Source organism: Puma concolor, chromosome A1 (assembly GCF_028749965.1).
Source record: "Puma concolor isolate L17-30 chromosome A1, mPumCon1.1.hap2, whole genome shotgun sequence".
Lineage (NCBI taxonomy): Eukaryota > Metazoa > Chordata > Mammalia > Carnivora > Felidae > Puma > Puma concolor.
Window position 1 is genome coordinate 4,870,087 of NC_141667.1, and position 17,872 is coordinate 4,887,958.

At 51.8% G+C, this 17,872-nt stretch overlaps 1 protein-coding gene across 1 annotated transcript in view; it reads left to right on the top strand.

Moving 5' to 3' along the window:
* UBE2QL1 (ubiquitin conjugating enzyme E2 QL1) overlaps nt 1–17,872 on the top strand; it is a 40,935-nt gene that overhangs the window by 21,189 nt on the left and 1,874 nt on the right. The gene's annotated exons all lie outside the window — the stretch shown is intronic.

Genomic DNA, 17,872 nt, shown 5'->3' on the forward strand with positions numbered 1-17,872 from the left:
TCACTTGTACGGTAATTTGACTCATTCAATTTACAGTTCCGTCAGAAAACAAGTCTTAGTTGTAAATTTTATCGATCACTGATGGAAACCAGCGCGCCACGGTTTTGGTGGTCCACCACATCCATCACGGAGTTTTGGGGGAGGGCCGTTTGCACTTTGCAGAGCAGAGGAATCCATTAAAATCTGCCCAAATACCTCCAGTTGTCTGCGTCCAGGACGCTGGAACAGGCAGGGCCCCCCCCCCCAAGGAAGGCTCCTGGCAGAGATAACGGACTTGACGTGTAGAGACGTGGCCTCTCCTCTTGTGCAGCTACGGTCCGCCCTTAACCCCTCCTGCCTTGTCTTCCCAGAAGTGTAGACTCTGGAGCAAACAGCCTGGCCGGGTCACCAGCACTGGCAGAGGGTGGCAGTGTGGTCCGAGCCTTCCCTGCGGCTCCCCGGTCATGAGCACCTTATGTCCGTGCGTCCAGACTCTAAGCTGGCACTGGCTTTCGGCATCTTGCCCACGCCCAACCACAGATGCCCACCCACCCCGGAGGTCCCGTGATGAGAGGGCTTTTCCGTAAACTTCACAAACATCAGGGCCCCCCAAAATACCAAAAGACTAGGTGCTTTATTATATGTATTCCAAGGGTTTTTATAAAATAAAAAGGCATATTCAAAGTGTTTATATAATTTTCTAATTCACACACTGTACCCTTAGATGTTCACGTTTTAATTTCGGGAGGCTATCTCTGACTCTCACGGTATTGTAATTAAAATGGTCTGTAGGGTTTTTTCTTCCACTACGTGCATTTGATGGGGAAAAAAAGCAATTAAATGAAAAAGAAACTGATTTTCTCTGTGTCTGTCGACTTTGATCTGCCTTCTCGATTATAATGATTTTTTAGGGAAGTAGATTGCTCTAATGCGGTTCAATTAAGCAGCATTTATTGAGTAGGAGTCAAATGCCCTTCGGCAGTGAAAGTGAACACGAGAGACGTCGCACGTGGACGTTCCGGTGAGCCCTGCATTGGTCAGTGGCCATCGTAGGACAGTAGCACCAGTGAGGAGCGAGCTGTCCTGGTTGGGGACTGAGTTATAGGTCTGCTTCTGTGCACCAGCACTGCTTGGGTGGCCAAAGCAGGCACCACAGCCCGGGCGGCTTCAACAATGTATTTTCTGGGGCGCCTGGGTGGCTCAGTCGGTCAAGCGTCTGACTTCGGCTCAGGTCATGATCTCACAGCTTGTGAGTTCGAGCCTCGCGTCGGGCTCTGCACTGACAGCTCGGAGCCTGGAGCCTGCTTCACATTCTGTGTCTCCCTCTCTCTGCCCCTCCCCTGCTCACATTCTGTCTCTCTCAAAAATAAATAAACATTAAAAAATTATTAAAAAAAAATGTATTTTCTCACAGCTCTGGAGTCTGTTCCTCTTCCTAGAAGGACGTGAGTCGTCCCGGCTTGGGGACCCACCCTAGTGACCTCGTTAAAGCTTCCTCACCTCCTTGCAGACCCCGTCTCCAAATACAATCACAGCAGAGACAAAGGCTTCAATGTACGGATTGGAGGGGAATGAAATTCAGTTTGTAACACATCTTTCACGTGATCTTTTTCTTTGCCGTTTGAATTTTTTACTTTGTCCTTTGCTCATTTGTACTTGGATTGCAATCAGCCTTATTTTCCTTAGGAACTTGGCCATCAAACTGAGTCCTAGCAATCTTTGTCAGGGGTCTATTGCTACCTAACAAATCAACCCAAGATTTGGTGGCCTCAGACAACAAGCGCGTGCTTGGCTCACTGTTTCTGTGGTCGGGCGCGTCTGGCTCTGGTCTCCCCTCGAGCGGCTGCCAAAAGGTGGCGGAGCTCAGCTTCCAAGGTCTTTCGTGTGGTGCTGCCAGGGTTGGGTTCCTTGATGGCAGTTGACCGGAGGCCTCTTCCTGGGGCAGCTCGCAATATGGCGGCCCATGAGAGAAGGAGAGGGGCCCAGACAGAAACCCAGCACTTCACCCTACACTGCTCCTTAGACGTAAGTCACAGGTCCCGTCCACACTCGAGGGAAAGGACGTGGACGCCAGGGATGGGGACCGTGGTGGCATTGGTAGAGGCAGCCCACCCCAGGGTCATGGAGTATTTGCTGATAGCGTCAACCGGCCTTGCATTCCTCACGTTTTCTAACCTATTACTATCGATAGATGGGAAAACGATCAAACTCTTGTACGTACGTATATATTCACATAGGTACGTGAACTCCTACCTCATCTGTATTGACTTTCCTTTTGTCTCAGATGCAGAAGGTGGGTTCCCCACAGCCCCCCAATCTGTGGAAACCCCTCGGCTTTTAGTAGATGTTCTTTAAGATGCTTGGATCCTTGTAAAGTGTGTAACGTTCTGGGCATATATGTGTTTTCGGTGGTTTAGTGAGCCGTCGATGTAACCCTTTATATTTTTCCTCATTGCTCTCACGCCTGTATTTGCTGCTGAGCACATTGTGTGCACAGTGTGATCGACCGCTTTTACTCATCCTCTCTCGGGGGAAGACCCCAGCCTTCTCTGGCTCTTATCCTCACATAAATGCTGCAGTTCACCTCCTCAGACTGGCCGTCTTAGGAATGCGTGTTCAGATTCTCCTGGGAGCTGTGCCCAGGCGTGTCTTGTTGGCATAAAACCTAAGCATTCTGACTTTTTCTGGGTATTGCCAGAATCTTCCAGAATGGCTTCCCTGACCAGTCCATGCACCTCCTCAAACACCCTCAGCAATATCCTCCATCCTGAGTTTTGGGTGGTTTCTTATCTCTGTTTTAAAGTACAGTTCTTGGGGCGCCTGGGCGGCTCAGTCCGTTAAACATCCAACTTCAGCTCAGGTCATGATCTCGCAGTTCCACATCAGGCTCTGTGCTGACGGCTCGGAGCCTGGAGCCTGCTTTGGATTCTGTGTCTCCTTCTCTCTCTGCCCCTCCCCTGTTCACACTCTGTCTCTCTCTCAAAAATAAACATTAAAAAAAATAATGATAAAGTACAGTTCTCGCTAACTAATACATTTGGACATTGGCTCCTGAACTCGTCAGCTGTTCAGACTTTTTCTTCGAATAACCTCTTCATATTTTTTCCCTACCCTTCTCTGGGCTTTCCGGTTACCTGGCTTTTTCTTCTCAACTTACAGGAATTCTCTCTGTTTTCCATAGAAGTCCACCTTCGTTCCCCTCCGCGTCATGAACATGTTTCCTTGGCCCCACCTACTGACCCACCTGGCCCTCTTCTGCTGTCTTTTATTATTCCTTTTGTCCTGCAACAGGTCCCCATGTAAATATGACTCACTTATCTTTCTGCTCCTGTGTAGGTACTATAGTATCTTTACGAACCGCCTCCTACTCTAATATCAGAGAGGACAAGACCTCTTCGTTACTCGTCTTTCCTCTTGGTGAATCATTAACGTCCCATGTAAGTTTTTTCAATGATTTGTCAAGAGTTTTTGTCATCGTGGTGATTTACTTTCTGCAACAGAGCATCCCCTGAAATCTCACCATGACACAGTGAACGCGCATTTCCTGCACACGGTCTCGGGTGGCTTGGCCCCCCCTTTCTTGTAGTGTGTCCGTTTAGAGCATGTGGCCCCAGAGGTCACGGGGACAGGGGGCGAGTATGGGCCAGCACATCAGCTCCTAACTGCCCCCACCTGGAAGGACACGCTTTACCTCTCCTCCCGGTCCACTGGCCAGCACTGGCCACAGGGCCTCGGGCTGGTGGTGGGAGCTGGGAAGCACACTTGTGCTTGTAAAGCAGTGACCTGTCTACCACAGCAGGTTCATCAAAAACAGCCGCATCCGAAACCCACCAAGTTGTGCACATTAAATATGTATGGCTTTTTGTATGTCAATCATATGTCAATAAAGTGGTTTAAAAAAACAGCTAAGCCTTTAGGATTTTCTATGTAGGCTGTTGTATCATCTACAAATAAGGAGGTCAGCAGAACAGTGCATTCTGGTGGCACAGAAAGACTTAACAATATCGTGAGAGCAGACAGACTAAACCAGAGCAAAACTATTATTTTTACCACCTCAAATATGAAGATGCGATAAGCTTGATATTTATATATTTAGATCTTAACACCAGCCAATGTAAATCCCAAATAACAAATCCGGGAAAATTCAGTTGAAAAAATTGTCCTTCTGCCATTTGAAACATCACTGCGAACATGCCTGGGGTCAACGTTGTGTTGCGGGGAAAGGGCGCGTCGATGATTTGCTCCGAACTCCCCTGACGTCTAGTTAGTGTGCTCCGTGACAGGCCCCCACGAAAGTTTTGACCGCCAACAGGACAACGTGTTGCAAGGGGTGTTTTCAGTGAACATGAGAGATTTTACCTTGAGATTCCAGTTTTCTGAACACATTCACCTTATTAAAGACACTTACTGGACAGCTGTGATGGAAGTTGAGTGCTCACTGACGTTTCTAGCCACCACCCACTGCCACAGTCTGTGACTTCGTGAAGGTCACCTGTCCAGCACAGAGCACTGGTTCTTGGGCTGTTCTTAATGACTAGTGTGGGCAAGGGGTGGTGTGGTGGGAACGGGGTATCCCCATCAGGTAAGGTTGGCATGTCCTGGCTTACGCGGGGTTATTACAATCCTTGGAGACGACCGGATGCTAGTATGTCTTGGGAATATCCAGTCATAGTTTACAGAGCACACCATTTCCCAAAATTTCGCACCATGGGGTTCTAACTCTAATTCCAGAAATAGGTTGGCCTTGTTGGGGGACCCTGTCATTTAGTGCAGCTACTGCCACGGGGAAGTCCTTTGCCCCTTCGTTCTCCACCCGATCGCTTGCAAAGTTGGAACAAGGGCACCTCCTGGGTGAGGCGGAGATGAGCTAACGTGTATAAAATACTGAGTGGGACATGTTTTGGGGAAATGGCGACACGTGTGTACTACCTTTGCTTTGGAATTCTAGCTGGGACATAAAGCAGCCTTGAGGTCGATGTCGGTAATTCCGCATGCTTGGTCGTTCGCTCCTCTGGAAGCGTGCGTGAGCACCCACGGGGTGCTGGGTGCATAGCGGTGCGACCCTGCGGATGAGGACGCAGGCACCCAACATGACGGGGGAGCTGCCACAGCCTCAGGTCTTCGTCATGACCCGTAGCGGCAGGTGGTTTGCGCAGCTCAACTTGATGCCCTAAATTCAGACGTGTGTAGAGGTTCACGTTGGTCCCATTCCTAAAAGTCCGGCGGGGTTTGGTCGAATCTGGGAAGCTGCTGCTTCACGTGTTGGATGATGCGGAAGGGGTGTGTAGGAACCATCGTGTCCCGGCACTTGCTAGTGGGGTGACCATGCTCCCCGCCCCCGCCCCAGCCAGCCTGTTTCCGCTCTCATGTCAGGGAAGGCAATGCTTACTCTGCCTGCCTCACCATGGGGCCAGATGCAGAGAAGAAAGGTCATTTGAAAATGACGTAGAGGGGCGCCTGGGTGGCGCAGTCGGTTAAGCGGCCGACTTCAGCCAGGTCACGATCTCGCGGTCCGTGAGTTCGAGCCCCGCGTCAGGCTCTGGGCTGATGGCCCAGAGCCTGGAGCCTGTTTCCGATTCTGTGTCTCCCTCTCTCTCTGCTCCTCCCCCGTTCATGCTCTGTCTCTCTCTGTCCCAAAAATAAATAAACGTTGAAAAAAAATTAAAAAAAAAAAAAAAAAAAAAAAAGAAAATGACGTAGAGACTATTGCAGGCTTTGCAGGGACGGCCCTCGGGCTGTAAGCAGAATTGCCTCGCCTGGCACTGTAGGGTAGAAGCAACCGCGGGTGCTGCCCGGGTGAGCCTGGCGATTCCGCCTCCGTTGCAACCCCTGCCGCTGGTGCTTTAAGGTGCTCATTCCGCAGCAAGGATGCGTTACGTCCTCTGTGGCTGCTGGTCTCAGCATTCCTGTGGGTTTTGATTAAAGACAAGACCTACCAACCCCCACGCGGTGAGTTCACGTCATCACGGAAGGGTCTGTCTCTTTCTTCCCCAACGCTCAGTGCCCTGGTACAGAGGAAGAAAATTTGTTTGGGGAAAAGAGGAAATGAGGCAAACGTAATCCCAATTGGGGGGGGCGTGGGGTGGATCTAAGAAAGGACTTGATAGTCCGGTGTAGATAAATAACGTGACCTTTGTTTTTCCAAAAGGGAAAACAGATATATTGTCTAAAAATCTATTTAGTATTTAAATACGATTATGAAATGCTCAGCTGCACCAATATCGTGCAAACCTACGCACGATCTGGGCACGTTTGGGGTGTGGGCTGCTTCAGGGAGCACCCCGTATTTATATTTCCGTCACCTATTGTTGCTGTCTTTGGCAGAGCGGCTAGGAGCATGGACACTGGGGACCAACCTTGTGAGTTCAAGTTCCTGTTTCACCACCTACCTGCTGTGTGCCCTTGGCAGTTGGACTCTGCCTCGGTTTCCCCACTAAGGGAAGCCCTCGCAGTTCCCCTCTAGTGAGGACTGAGTGAGTTTATACACGTAAAGCCCTCAGAACAGTGGCTGGCACAAACTTTACCTATATTGTAGTACAAAGTACGTAGGGGCACCCAGGCAGCTCAGTCGGGTAAGCGTCTGACTCTTGGTTTCCGCCGAGGTTGTGATCTAGCGGTTCATGAGTTCAAGTCCCACGTTGGGCTCTCTGCTCTCAGCACAGAGCCCGCTTCAGATCCTCTATCTCCCTCTCTCTGCCCCTCCTCCGCCATGTGCACACTCTCTCTCTTTCTCTTCCTCTCTCTCCCAAAATAAACATTAAAAAAATAATAAAGTATGTACTGTTTGAAGATCCCCAGTGATGTACGGTATGTAAAAATCACAGATTGAATTCTTTACTCATTGTAACTTTTACTTTATCAGAAAGAGAAGATCCTGTGGCAACACCACTATACAAATAAAAGTGGAAATCAGAACATCCCCAAAGTAATGACCTAAAAGTAATAATAGCCATCCCAGTTGCTTATAGAGCATCACTTTTTAATTTTTATTAGGTCAACCAAAATCAGTCCCTCGGTTTTCTACGCGGTTGAGTCAGAGCCTAGAAATTGGAATTTAGGACCAACTTCCGTTCTTGATTGCAGGCTTGAGACTATTTTATGATAACGGAACACTGCATTTTCCAGAAAGATCCCTACTCCTTGCTTTCTCAACGCTAAGGTATTTTATGCCCTGTGTTTTCTTGCAAACAGAAAACGTGTGTGTTGGGTCTCATCTACACTGGGGCCATCACCTGCATAACACCGGCAAGTCAGGGAAGGTGGGACAATGGTGTGCAGGCCTGGAATGGTTGGAATCCTTCTATCCAGTTCTGTGTCGCACCCTGCCAGTGGACTCTGAATGCTGAGCGCGCTGAACTGAACGAGAGACCAGTGTTCGGTGGAAGGTGGGGGTAGGAAGGCAGGGTCAGGTAATGGGGGGGTGGGAGCCGGCGGGGAGCCTCAGGAGGCCAGGGGTGGGGGAGAGACTGGAATACAGGGAACAGTAGAGTCCAGCCGTGGGGACAGAATGCTGACGTGTGCCGGGTTTGTGTTCCACGGCGTGGGAAATGCACAGGCTTTCCGGAGCCTGCCTCTGGTCTGGGTGCTGGATTTCACCAAGCCCCTCCAAAAAGTGTGGTTGATGAAAATACTCTTCGTTTTTGAAGTAAGTGCATGAGGACTGCTTGAGATAGGGTATGAGTTCATCACCCGCCATCGATTGGCAGTGGTCGGAACACCCCAGGGGCCTGGAGTCAGGCTGCTCAGGTGGTGGCTGAGCGTCTGGAGATCTCAGGGGGGCCGGTCTCCCTCACCCTTCTCTTCTTTCCAGCAGCAGGTCGTCTAATAATGGCGGTGGGGGGGCGAGGAACACCTCATTAGCGCCTCATTAACAACCGGTGCACAAAACAATCAAAATTGTGTTCTCAGGGCAAATGTAGCAAGTCTGGTTCAAGCCTACTCTAAGGTGTGTGGATGTTAAAAGTCCTCCAGCACTTTGGGGCGCCTGGGTGGCTCCGTGGGTTGCACATCTGACTTCGCCTCAGGTCATGATCTCGAGGTTCATGAGTTCGAGCCCCGCGTCGGACGCACTGCTGTCAGCCTGTCGGCGCAGAGCCCGCTTCGGATCCTCTGTCCCCTTCTCCCTGCCCCTGCCCTGCCTGCGCTCTCCCAAAGATAAATGAGTATTGTTAAAAGAAGGTCTTCAGCCCTTGGAGGGCCGACATTCCCACAGGGGAAAGCACCCCATTTTAAGACGACCTCAGGGATCCTTCTGGGTCTCCGAGATGCCCAGCGGGCATTGCTGTCGTAGGGCCCCCTGTGTGCGGGGCCTCGATGCGCTGGGTCGTCATGGTGGTCCCATGAGACAGGGCCTCTGGGGGGCGGGCAGCCTGAGTTACGGAGGCCAAACCCGCTCCCACATCAGCAATACCTATGTGCCAGCTATTTCCCCGGCAGGAAAACGTACTTTGGATGGTAAAGGCAAACCACAGCTGTCTTCACTGCCTGCTGGTCGCCCCCGGCGAGGACGTGCCATTCGCAGGGCAGGAGTGGCCCCCTCTAGGGACAGGTAGCAAGTCCCTTCCCCCGGAGTCCAGTGACCCCAGCTCCAGGGACTCGGAAATGCCCGCCGCCCCCGCCCGTCCTCACGGACAGTTTCGAGAATTGGAGCCCAAGTCATGGCACTTGCACACTTAAAGTTTTCCAGAAACTATATCTCAAGATTCCCAACGATTTCAAAGTCTCGTTGGCTTTATTTAGTCCACGTGGCAGAATTTCCTTCCGAGCTGGGAAGGTCCCGCGGCGCCTGTGTTATGGGGCAGGAGCGGTCTCTGCCCTTACAAGTTACGCTGCCTTGGGGGGGGTGGTGAGGCTGTGACGTGCCACCATAAACCGCAGACACACACGTGCCTCCTGAAGCCGGAGACCGTCTCCCGAGTCAAAGCCTTGGTTGCCTGTGACAGCCTTGGGTTACTTCTTGACGTCATTTGTCCAGAAGAGCCCAGTTTGGGATGGTTTTGTGAGAGTCACAGAGCCCCTGCCAGCAGGTGCAGAGAGCGGAGCACGGCCGCCCCCTGTTTTGACAGGCTAATCCCCAGTGACAGTTCCTGTCACATTTTCCAGTGACGTTCTCGGGCTCCTCCGTGTCTTTGGAGTCCCTGTCGGTGGCATTGCCGTTGTTATCGTCCATGCTAAGACAGAACTCTTCACGCGACCCTGATCGATGGGGGCGGGGGCGGGGTGGAGCTGGTTACGGAGGGTCATAACATCAGGCAGACCCCTGGCCAGAGGCGGGTGAGTGACCCTTGCCAGCAGACCTGCCTTCTGTGGGTCAGAGGGCACAAGGCAGGCAGATGGGGCACCTCGCCACGCTGGCAGCCGTCGGCTGGTTCCCGAATGCCCACGGGCCCTGCCTCCCTGGAGAAGAGGATGACCCGGCCTCTCCCACCAGACGTCCCCCACCCCCACGTCGTACAGCAGCAGAGAAGCTCCGTGTGCCCAGCACGTGGTCCTTAAATCAGGGCTGTGGGGCAGACAGAAGCAGCCTCGGGCATCAGGGCGCGTGCACTGGGTGGGTGGCCCCAAGTCGGAGTGAGTGGAGTCCCAGCCCCGGAACGGAGGGCTGCAGCGAGGATCGAGCCACCGAGAACGAGCAGATAGACGAAAGCACCGGTGGGCACTGTGGGCGAGAACCTTGACCTTATCCTCTTTAAATGTGTCTCCAAGAAGAAGGGCAAATACGGTGCCCTAAGGAAGGCCCAGTGTGTAGGGATGATGGGCGCTGGGATTCCGGCGCGAGAGGTCAAGTTGCACCGGAAAATGCCACCTTTCCTGCCGGCCAGTCACTCAACACAGAACGGATGCGGCGCAAGAAGGTGGCCGAGGCTAATGGAGTTAACACGCACCTGTTCGTCCCAGTGGAGCCGGGTCCCAGGGAGGAAGGTTTCCGTGAACCGAGATAGGCCAGTGTGTGGAGATCCAGGGAGTCTGACCCTGATACCAGAGACAGAGATGTGCTGTGGGGCTGGCCCAGAGCCCCACACGTAGGCAGCTGGGTTTAGCTCGTAAGTAGAAGACGCCGACGGAGCGTCTGCAAACGGAACACGGGGTCCTCGGCTTGGCCTGTTTGCATTCTGTGTCCAGGAGCAGCGGACGCTGCCAGTCGTCTTGAGGAGCAGGAACTGTGAGTAAGCAGATGTCTCATGAAGGAAGACCTGCCTGCTCGGGTCACACACAGACCGGAGTCGAGGAGGGCGCCAGGGTCCACAGCGCTGTGGCCAGAAGACCAGACGGGTCCAGGTCACTGGCCAGCTCAGGGCTTAAAAGTCTGATAGATGCGAGATGGCAGATGTGGAGCCCCACGCGACAGAGAGGGTGCAGGGCGGTGGCGGGCGTTCAGTGACCTCGACACGTCCTGAGTCCCACGGGAGAAGGCCAGGCTGGGTGGCATTTCGTGGAGTAGATGGTCAGTGTCGTGTTTCCTTTCTCCTGTATCTGCAACCCTCCTCCGTGTGCCTGCGGGCCGGCCTGGCCTTGGGCTTCAGAGCATGGCCTCCAGCACGGCCCTGGAATCTTCTGTGACTCTGACCGCATTACGTGACCTCGCCGTGTCTGCTTATTCATCTATAAATCAGAGTTGATTATAGCAAAGCCTACCTGGTGGGCTTTCGGGGAGGGTTTGATGTGTGCGTTCAGACCCCATCCCGAGAAGGATGCCGGGCACACAGCCGCCGTGACCGCCTTCAATAAGTATGTCGAGCTGTCACTTCCTGTGTTCCAGCGCCGCTAATGAAACCCACGGGGACCCGGCTGCTTAAGCAGAAGTATCAGCATTCGTGGAATTGCCAAAAAAAAATTTTTTGAAATGATTATCTGAAATAATTTAAATTTTTAGGAAAAAAATTAGTTTTCTCTGCTTGCTTCTTCCAGGAAAGTACCATCTGTCTCAAAAAGAAAAAAGATTCAATAATTGCTAGAACTTTCTTTAAAGTGTAGAGGATGTAGAGATGCTTGTGTTTTGCAAGCCGTGCCTTCAGTGCTGCCAGTGGTTTGAGGATATTTTATGATAACGTTAAATAAGGTAGCTTCAGTTTCATTGCTACTGAATGTTACCCAAGTTTATATAAAAGCCGCCTGGCTTTGATATCCTGAGGTGTTCACAAATTTAAGAGAAGATATCTGAGGACATTTGCTACCTAGCCATTGGGAAAATAGTTTAGAAACTGTAATAGAGCATAGGTTACCTGAGCTTTCTCAGTGGAAAATTCTAGAATGTTCCACGAAGTAAACAGTCCTTCTTGAGTGAAGTGGCTTTGCATCCTGGGCGATGTTCTCAAACTTGGCCCCGGTGAGAGTCAATTCCGCAGGAAAGCTAGTCAGTGGTCCTGGCTGTGCCCACCAGGCTCCTGGGTTAAGCCCTGCGCCTCTCGCTCACTTGGCCCCGCCTGGGATCTCCAGCAACCTGCACGAGATCTGTTGGGGGGGGGGGCGGGGGGGGCAGGCACTTAATAAATCTTTGGAAAATACAGGTTGCTTTCTTGGAACTTTTTTTATAGCTGAGCTGTCCTTAACAACCAGGCTCGTTGGGTTTTCGTGTGCAGAGATTGCTAAAGCATGAGGCCAAAAGGAGTTTTTCAAGCTCCGATCTGATGACAAGTCAAGGGAGCATCTCACACACTGCGGGTGCTCTCCCGGCGCTCACCTGCCACCTGAGCGCCAGCCATGGCTTCCCGATGCTCCCTTGCCTGACGCCCGCCCCCTCCCCACTCCCTTCCCAAGACGGTGCCACCGGCTCTGCCATCACCGTGCCCCAGTCGCCATCAGACATCTTGCCACTGCACAAGGACCAGTTCCCCTTTATCCTTCCCCAAAGGCTCGCTCACCCCCGTGGCAGGTGTCCCTGTGCATAGGACTCGGGTGTGGAGGCTGAGGCGCAGGGAGGGCAGTTCACTCAAGAGCCAGTGACTGTGTCCCCTCCCTCCTCTCTCCCCGCCGTGGACTCTCCCCACGTCTGTGATTTGGAGCCCGCGATGTGAGAGCCCCACGCACTACATCCGACGGCCCCCTTCAGCCCTGCGTGGCTGCGTTTCTGATGCGTGTTCCGAACCCGCCGACTCAGAGGACTCAGTGGCTGATCCTGGAAACCTGTTTCCTCCCGGGTCGGAAGCCTGAAACGCCCTGGGCCTCCTCCGCCACCATAACCATCCTTCCCCAAGCCCTGCTGTCCTGTCCTTTGCTGGACTTAACCGCTCTCCCCCACCCACACTGCCTCCGCCCCAGACCAGACTCCCCTCCCTGCCTTGGCTGGCGCTGGGCAGACTCCCTGACAGGCGGGGGTCTCCCACTCTAAACTGACCACCCTCCGGACTGGCTCAGGCGGCCTGGGGCTTCCCCAGCTCAGCCAGGAGGCTTCCCTCAGGGCTGCTGTCGGTCCCCTTGGTGGTCATTTCACTGCAGGGACCCACACATCCCTCTGTGCAGCTTGACCATCACACACAGCCGCACACACAAATGCACACGCGCTCAGGAGACACCACATACGGGAGAACCTGTGTGCGTGCTTGTGCACACATACACACGTGCGCCCGTGCACACATGTGCACCCGGGCACGCGCACACACGCACACACTCTCAGACCCGTGGAAAGTGCTGCAGAACCACATCAGCGTGTCCCCACTCCCAGCTGCTGTTTGCCGCCTCGCTGGACCGGATCCAGCTCAAGTCCCCCCCCTCGCTGGTCAGCGGCTTGGCGTAACTGTTTCGATTTGAAAACGTGTCTTTGAAGCTGCCTCGTCTGTTGTAGGGTCCTATCTGCGCTCTGGAACTCTGTGAGTTGAACCGCTTTGCACGTTAGACCTCAAAGAGCGGCGGACTCGTGGCTGCCTTCCAGGGTGGACCTCCTTCCAAAGATCTGGGGAGCGTGTCTTCCCCCCACCCATGGGTTGGAAACCCGCGCCGGAGGGGTTAGGGGTTGTGAGCGCTCTCAGACTAACAATTACACGTTCAAAGACTTTGAAAACAAGTGGCCACTCTGTAATTCAGCCCAAGAAATGAGTGAAAGAACCTCAAAACTTCACATGAGGAGTCTGGAAACTCTATTTTTAAAAGAGCGGAAGCCTGTAATTCACGGGCAAATGAAACACAGGAATACCACGAAAGTAGGTTTGTGAAGAAAAATAAAGCGGTAAGAAGAAAAACCTAATCAAGGGAGAAATGCAGAATGAGCATATTTATCTCATGCACTGTCATGAGACAACGGTGTTAAAACAGACAATATTGAGAAAGCTGGGAAATCAGCCACATAAATGCGAAATACTAGATTTGCCCGCAGATGTCCCGTGACAGAAGAAACCAAGTCGTGATGTCCATATGGAAGACAGAAATTTGTGTGTTCTTTTGTTTTTTAAATTTTTTTTTTAAGTTTACTTACTTAGAGAGAGCATGCACATGAGCAGGGGAGGGGCAGAGAGAGAGAGAGAGAGAGAGAATGAGAATGCCAAGCAGTCTCCACACTGTCAGCACAGAGCCCGATTGCGGGGCTCGAACTCACAAACTGTGAGATCATGACCTGAGTCCAAATCAAGGGGCTGGCGCTTAACCGACTGAGTCATCCAGGCGCCCCTGTGTGTGTCTTGTTTTTCCAAGAGGCCAGAAGGAAACTAATTGTCAAGGGGTAAGATCCTCTGTGATAGTTCCCAAAATCAAAAGCCCCGTTTGTTGTGGCCCCCTGTGCCTGGCACTGTGCCAGGCATTTCACGTGTTTCAACGTAGGAAACCCCTATAAAAATCCAATGTCCTGTAACACTATTCGTATGCTTATTTTGCAGGTGAGGAAACTGAGATTCAGTGAGGTTAAGTAAGTCGCCCAGGGTTACACAGCCAGGAAGTGTTGGAACAGGGATTTGAAGCCAGGTCTGTTGAATTGTGTACCCTCACGCCAGCACACACACACACACACACACACACACACACACACACACAGACTCACTCACTCCATGCCCCAGACTCACCAAGTGTCTTTCCATGGTTCTCTGAATACAGCAGGCTGTTTCAGCTTCTGCTGTGGGACCCCTTATCCTCGCCACCATGGCCTGGAAAACACCTGCCACCCATATGTCAGCTCGAGTGTCGTCAGACACAGAAGTCTTTCTCGAGGCACAGACAAGCGGCACTACCCCCGTCTCCCCTCCGCCCCGCCCCCCGCCCCCACCTGGTCCCCTACGAGGACCAGAATCGTTTCTACCTTAGAAAGCCGTGCGATCCCAGTGACCAGCAGTTGCTGACCTGGGGAGGGCTTGTAGCAATCCTTGGCTAAACAGATAGAAAATGAACAGACTCCTTGGTCCGGGCCGTCTTTATTCTGTACTCCAGCTGTGCTCAAAGGGTGTGATTCTACCTCTGAGGGGACATTTGGCAGTGACTGGAGACGATTCGCTTGTCATCTGCTTGGGGGCCACTGCTGCATCCAGCTGCAACGCAGCTAAACTATACATCCTACAGTGCACAGGGCCACCCCCAGCAGAATGATCTGGCCCCTGATGCCGATGGTACTGAGGCTGGGAGCCCTGACGTGTGCCTTCTGTCTCAGCAGCTACAGCACACCCCCGTTATCTCCCCATAATGGGCTCTAAGCCCCTACAGGCAGGGGCCATACCACTTTGTCTTTTTAGGCCCTGCACCCAACATAATGAAGGAATAAACGCAGAAGTGACAGGGACGCCTGGGTGGCTCAGTTGGTTTGGGCATCCACTTCAGCTCAGGTCATGATCTCACGGTTCGGGCTCTGTGCCGACAGCTCAGAGCCTGGAGCCTGCTTTGGATTCTGTCTCTCCCTCTCTCTCTGTCTGCCCCTTTCCCTCTGTCTCTCTCTCTCTCTCTCAAAAACAAGCAAAAAAAATTTAAAAACCAAATCAAATTAACAAAATTAGAAAAAAGAAGCGAGAAAGCCACACTGAAATTCAATGTGCTCATTGGGGTAATGGAAACCATGTAGGATCAGGGGATTGAACTGAGGACCCGAGTTTGGAGTTGCTTATTAGCTACATAGAAATGTGTAGCCATATAGAATTTTTCACGTTGAATTATTGTGATTGTGATAGCCCAAAAGCTACGCGGCCAAAAGAAAAAAAAAAAAAAGTCAAACCAAAGTATCAACTCATAGTTTTGTTTGACACACGCAGTCCCAGAGAACTGTATACTCAGCACTGCTCGATATCCGTGTTATGGTGAGATTTTTAAGGCAGTTGGGGGAAATCCTACGGTTGCTTATAATTGCATTTACCGTCTGTGGCTCAGGAGAGAGAGGGAGGTTACGTACCTAAGCTCTTAATGATGGCGCAAAGCTATCACACTGGGTTGCGTAAACTCCCGTCCAGGTCCTTTTGCCCTAAACACACGTCGAGGTATTTTAGGAGAAACAACAATTATTCAGGGAAACTCTCCAGAAGGGACTCTTTGGTCATCAGGCAAATGGAAACAGACAAGGGAGAAATGTGAATGTTGTAACAATAAGAAAAACAGCTCTTAAGTAATGGTAAGACACAATTTACATTTTTCTGAAGTGCTTCCAAATGCAGTATCTTCTCTGACATTCATAATGATGCTGTGTGGCGAATATTGTTCCCACTTTATCGAGGAAAATACAGAGGGTCAGAGCGGTTGAGCTGAAGGTTTTCCCCCAGTCCACCCTCTAGGAGATGGTACCTGGGGTGGGGGGAGTGGAAAATGGAAGGCGGGTCCACATCAGAATGTCGGGGGCCCAGGCATGTGGAATGTCCCCCCTTCTTGATCCAGGGGGCATCGCAGGGGCATCTCAGCAAAACAGCTCAGCCACCCTGGCAGGGCCAGGCAACGTAAGTGGTGTTTCTCAAGCTCGGTATCTCCCTGGGTGATATGTAAACAGCCAATCAGAAGGGGACAGGCCATCTATGAGAAGAGATCTGTTAACTGTAAACTAAGATGTGTGAAACAGCGGATCAGGGGAGAGGTCTCCATTGAGGGCAGTGAAGGTCCGGAAACCTCCGGCTGGCCAACAACAGACTCTGTTTCCTGGTTGCTGAATTGACTGAGTGCTGGGGCTCTATGTTCATAATATTTCCTGGGAAGAAAAGGAAACAAAGAGCGGTCTGTTCATTTGGGGTTTTGTCTGTTGTTTTTTGTAACAGTTGGGACTTTTCACAGGGAATAGACAAAGTCTATGTTCGTGCCAAGAGTGACAGAATATTCCAAGACATTCGAGAGCTTGTATTTGGCTGCTTTGGGTTCAGAATTCTCAACCCATGGGCTTCTGGTGTTATAGACAAGAATGATAGGAGATGGCTAGAATCTGCATGTTGTGCAAAAGAATACAGCCTGATGTTTGCTCCCACTCCATGTAGAAATTGATGCTGACATTCCTGCAAAGGTGCATTTGCTTGTGTGTATTGAAACAACCTTGGACTTTGATCTCAACCCATCATGGTGATGATTATAAATGTATTAGCTTTTCACAGTCCCTTTTTATCAGCTATAACTATGCCACATAAGAAAAGTGGGAAGTTCCAAAACTAAAACCAGGAGCCACATCCCGGAGAGGCATGGGGAACTTTCAGGAAGTCAGTCAGTGGCAACTTCCTGCCTTCTTCTCCTCCTGTCCTCCTCTGCCCTTTCAGCAGCTTGTGTGATGGGAACCAAGCAGCAGATTGGATGAGGTGGCCTTGCCCTTGGTGGGCATACGGACAAGTTCTGCCAGAGAGGTGTCCGGAGGGAGCAGAGCCCAGCTGTACCCGGATTTCTGGCTCCTTCCCTGGGCTTTGGTTTCCATCTCCACCGTTGGAAAGACAGATGTTGAACCGTATGCTCTGAATTTAAGTGCACAGAACAGTCTTCCATTCCCAGAGGCTGGTGATTGGGTGCCATTTTCCCTGTGAATTACGAGGCCGGTGCAGCCGTCTTCCCACCAGAATGATTAGTGGGTTAAGACAGCTAAGATTGGGTGGACCTGACCTGCCTGTGGCCACACGGGCCAGGGTGGCTGCCGCCCTGGATGCCTCATCCGAGGGTCCACTCAGAGGGGCTTGTTAGTAAAGGTTTATAAACATCAGGAGATTGTTGGAAATAGTGTGCATGCTCTTGTTGGTGGGTAAAACTCAACCAGGTCTTTCCGAGGTATCTCTTCCACCCCACCTGCAAAATGTGTGCACGCAACGCTTAGGAAGACACATAGATCTTCCAGGAGAGGCTCAGGGGGGTTCCTGCTGGCCATGAGGCGTAAAGGGGGACAGCGCAGCTGGACAAGAGCCCCAACAGGCCTTGCTGACCGACGCTCCGTTGCCCAGGCTCCTCTTTCCCTTCAGTATTCCCCGTGATGCCAGGCACACCTCATTCCCAGGGCTCTCTGGAAAGGAGGGGACCACCTGAGAGGTGGTCACATCAGCAGTGCCTTTGGGTTCCTTCTGCCTCATGATCCAGAGCCTTCTGTGCCCATTCTAAGGTAGATTAGACCTTCTTGTCCACTGCAGATGCCAACGCCCCACCTTTCCGGCCAGAACACACCTGGTCCCCGTGAGGGGTCGGGCCTCTCCCTGGGATTGTGTAAAGGGGCACCTACCTCTCATCGTTCCTCCTCTCGGGGCTCAAGGACAGCCTTCCTCTTCCTGGAAAATGGCTCCGCCATCCTGTCCTGAAATGGCTCCCAAGAGACATGAATTACAAGAAATCCACTCATTCCTGGGCTTGACTTTTAAGAGTCAGAGTTTTTTTTTCATTTATTTTATTTTATTTTTTTAATTTTTTCTAATGTTTATTTATTTTTGAGAGAGAGAGACAGAGTGCAAGTGGGGGAGGGGCAGGAGAGAGAGAGAGAGAGAGAGAGAGAGAGAGAGAGAGAGAGAGAAAGACACAGAATCCGAAGCAGGTTCCAGGCTCTGAGCTGTCA